Raw genomic sequence first — 4,721 nt, forward strand, 5'->3', positions numbered from 1 at the left:
TCATTTTAAAACACATTTAAAATTTCTACTATTCGTCGGGCGTTGGTTTCGCTCGCCTTTAATCCTAGCACTCGGGAGGCAGAGGCAGGCGGATCTCTGTGAGTTCGAGGCTGGTCTGGTCTCCAGAGCAAGTGCCAGGATAGGCTCCAAAGCTACACAGAGAAACCCTGTCTCAAAAAACCAAAAAAAATTTTTTTCTACTATTTTATGAGAGGGAAGAAGTTGAACATGGAGGCACACACATCTGGGGTTCAGGTGTGATTGTCAGAGGACAACTTCTGGAAGTTACTTCTCTCGTCCACCTTTATATGGGTTCCAGGGATCAACCCCAGTCAGCAGGTTTGCATGGCAAGTACTTTTTAAAATTTTTTCAAGACAGGGTTTTTCTGTGTATCCCTGGCTGTCCTGGAACTTGCTTTGTAGACCAAGCTGGCCTCGAACTCACGGAGATCCACTTGCCTCTGTCTCCCTAGTGCTGGGATTTAAGGAGTGTGCCACCACAGCCCGACTGCAGCAAGTGATTACACCCAATGATCCAGCTTGCTTCTCTAAGTTGATTTATTGGTCCAAGGTTATTTATTAATTATTTGTTGTAAACCAAGGTTACTTATATTTTTGCTCCTAATGTGGGAGATATTTGAGCTTGAATTTGTGAGGTTCTGGGACCTAATAAGCTCTATGCAAATGCCTCCAACTCATCAGTAGTTTTGTTACTCAAAGTGTGGCCTCAGGTCCAGCAGTTTCAACATCACTATGCCCCACAGTAGCTTGTGGAAATTCAGATTCTGTCCATTCCTGACCTGCTGAATCAGAATCTCTCTCTCTCTCTCTCTCTCTCTCTCTCTCTCTCTCTCTCTCTCTCTCCGCCCCCTCTCTCTTTCTTCCTTTCTTTCTTCTTTTCTTTTCTTTTCTGTTTGTTTGTTTTCCGAGACAGGGTTTCTCTGTGGCTTTGGAGGCTGTCCTGGAACTAGCTCTTGTAGACCAGGCTGGTCTCAAACTCACAGAGATCCGCCTGCCTCTGCCTCCCGAGTGCTGGGATCAAAGGCATGTGCCACCAACGCCGGCTTCTGCTTCTTTCTTCTTTTCTGTTTGGTTTTTTTCTGAGACAAGGTTTCTCTGTATGGACCTGGCTGATTTGGAACTTGCTCTATAGACCAGGCTGGTCTCGAACTAGAGATCTCCCCACCTCTGCCTCCCAAGAGCTGGAATTAAAGGTGTGTGCCATCACCGCCTGGCCAGAACTTGTATTTTAATGAGATTCCCAAAGTAATTCAGATTCTCCTTACAGTTTAATAGTCAAGTGTTCTTGCTCCATGGTCTGCAAAGCATGGGTGCTACCGCTCTTACCTATGAGCTTGGCTACCCCTTTAAACAAAGGTGGAGGCTGTACCTCTCTGTAGCCTGATCAGGAAGTTTTGCTAACAGAGCACCAGCAGACAGAGCCGGGCAGCGGCACACCCACACACACAAGGATACTCCCTTGATTACACACCATCCAAACATACTCAGCACCAGGGAAAGACAGCCAAGCTCTTGTACATCCAGGGTGCCCCAGTGTGGCCAGCACAATGGAGACATCTAGACACAAATGATCTTGCTTCTACTGCACTGGAGAGAGACAGCTGGCTGTAGCAGGGGTCAAAATTGAGGAAAGGATGAGGGCCAGCTCTAGCTAAGGGATAATATTGAAGAAAGGCAAAGCAAATAGAGGGGACCTGTAAGAACCCTGGGAGTCAGGGCAGAAGTCTAGCTCAGCTAAGAGGGTAAACTAGAGCTGGACACTACAAACTCCCAGAGCTGACACTGTCTCTTAGATAGTAATGTTAGCTTGAAAGCAGCCATGGCCAGGAGTATTTACACTGCAGAAATTGGCAAAAACTACAAATCAGGCTTTTCTCTTTATTAGAGAACTGACTGTATTTACTGACATGTCACTGTATTAAAGCCTACTGCAATATATATTGAGCATTTCTCTGTCACAGGCTAGAGTTAGGTGCTGAGAACCACACAGTGGATGCATGGATGGATGGATGGATTTTCTGGGCTAAGTTTATTGGCTGGCAAAAAATAACCTTGAACTTCCAAGAGAAAAAGATTTGAGTTGTCACTTTAAGGCTTAATTCCATGTCACTAGCAGATGCATATACCTCCTCCAGTGCCCATTATGGAACCATATAAGAGTGCATTGCCTCTCCGTACCTCAGCATAATGGGTGACATTGGGCTTGGGAGGACCAAGTCCAGCTTTGGAAAGTGCTGGGAAAGGCAGGGAGCTGGGTGTATGTGGACAGTGTTCACTGCTTCTCTATGTGGATTCCACATTAGTACTGGGTCTTCCTGGGAATTTATTATACCTACCCTGAGTTCTTTTTGAAGGAGGTAGGAACTATGGTAAAAGAGTCTCCATGGATTCCTAAGAGATGGAGTTAAAGGGGCTAGCAGCTTTGCAGGAACATACATGTGCCCAATGTGTCTTCAAGACCTTCCCACCATATCATGCATGAGGAGAATGCTGACTAAGGGGCTTAGGACAACTCAGCTCCCAACAGCTAGGTCTCGGTAGAACACAGAGGTGGAAACAGATGGAGGTGGAACCCCATCTCAGGGACTTCTAACTTCCAGGTGATAACATCAGAGAGTCATTGGGTAGAATAATACAGAAAGTAACTCCATTTCCAGATGGAAATTGCATGCCAAATCCAGTCTGACCACTACTCTATCCTGTCTATGGCTGACTCCTCCTCTTCAGATTCACCCCAACTTATAGCCCTGATTGTTATCTAATAGGCATGGTTGACAGTCACAGGGGACTAGGACAGGGTGTGTCAGTGGGAACTCAGAGACTTCCCCAGATCTCACAATAACCTAGGAATTTTTTCCTGATGGACACAATTCTCCAAGGGTCTATTCTTGGGTGGGTGACTAGGTGGCTACCTACGATCATCAGAATCCTGCAGGTGTCTGGTGTTGCTGGGTTTCCTGTTTCTATGTGATGCCCAAGAACCCACTCAGATCTTAACAGGTCCCTCTTCTCTGCTTAGCCCTCTGCCAGCCCTTTATTTCAACAGGGCTGTCAGCAGGCTGAGGCTACAGACAATTTCTTCCAAGGGTCAGATCAGAAATGGCACCCAAAGGGCTGCCCCACCCTATTCTTGGGAGATGACTTCAAGGAGAGGGGACCAGGAAAAGGCTGTGGAGTAAGGAGGCTGCTGTCTCCTGTAATGGCTAGGGGTGATGGAAATGGCCACCGATGTCCCTGATCTCTGCCTCAGCTTTGCTTTTAACATATGTACACCATCCCTCTGGGTACTCATCATGGGAATTATTAGTTCACAATCTCTGTCCCACTGAAGCTTAAAGCCCTCTCACCCCTGACCACTGTCTCCAGTGAAGTGTTTCACTTTCCATGGCTCCTTCTGCTCAAGACAGCCTGAGTAAGCGTTCCCGCCTTTCCCTTTCTCCACGGGACAGACTGACTCCACAGACATAGCTCCTCTAACCCTGGAGAAGCCCAGACCCCACCCAATTTGGATCCCCACCCTGGCTTCGTTGACAGAAATCTAAGGTTTCTGGCATACGGACACCCTGGCCACCCAGATGCTTTTCCACATCCTTGGACCTCAGTGCCTGGAGCCTCATGAGGCACCTCTTGACACACAAATATTCAACCCCCAATCTCACCTCTAGCCCAGGCAGCAGGTCCCCACAACTGGTTAAGTGAACAGGCCCCAGTTCACAGCGGCTGCCCTATCAGCCCCAACCCCACTCCCCACGCACCGGGTCGGGTCGTTCCAGACCAAGCCTCCGGTGGAGGTCCCACAGCCGCAGGTAGGAGCCAGAGCTCAGTTGTCTCCTGCGGCCCTGGCCAGCGGGCCCGCCTCCTCGAGAGCTTGCAGATTTGCTCCCACCCAGCCTGCAACTTCACGGGCTTACAGTCCCAGACAGGAGCCTCTAAGTCTCCCTGGGGGGCCCATAGGCCCTTCCCCAGCTCACCTCCGCCCGGCGGACAGATCTGCCAGGTCTGGCCGCCTGGATGCTAGTTCAGAACCCGCGGCAAGTCTGCTATGGCCCTCGACGTACGCCAGGCCCGCTTCTGCACCCTCCCCCAGGCCGGATGGCAGCGCTCACCGCCCAGATGTGTGAGCCGGGGCGGGGCTTGCCTGCGCGGAGCTCTGCCGAGGGGCCCAACCCGGTCCAGCGTCCCCGGCCCCTCCCAGCTTCTCGAAGCACACGGGGCAGCGGCGCCTCCCCTGCTCGGAGGGCAGCCCAGGGGGTGGGATGGGAGAAGGCAGAGGGGGAGGAGCAGGGTGGGAGGAGAATTCCAGACCCTCCTAGGCCTTCTGCAGCTCCCATTTCCCCAGCTGCCCACCCTGGTGTTGAGCTGTCTAGAGTCTAGTCCCTCACGGAGATCTCTGAAGTCTCCACTCTTTCTTCAACACTTTTTCCTAGCTGGTGTCTCCAATGGGCGTACGGAATGGAGGGTGAAGTCAGAACCTAGGTCTCCAGACTGGGACCTCAGGCTTGGCCAGAGACCACCCATTCTGCCTCAGTGGTGAGAAACCCTCAACCTCTCAAATGGGGCTCACAGTTTTCGTGTATCCACCCAGGACCTCTCAGGATATCAGGACCTGGCTTCCCCATCAGGAGCCATTAGGGGAAGCCATGGGTGGTTGTCAGGGCTTGCTGGAGCTCTGTCCTGAGTTGATTTGCCCCTCCTGCATT

The sequence above is a fragment of the Cricetulus griseus genome, chromosome 6 (assembly GCF_003668045.3).
Source record: "Cricetulus griseus strain 17A/GY chromosome 6, alternate assembly CriGri-PICRH-1.0, whole genome shotgun sequence".
Taxonomy (NCBI): Eukaryota; Metazoa; Chordata; class Mammalia; order Rodentia; family Cricetidae; genus Cricetulus; species Cricetulus griseus.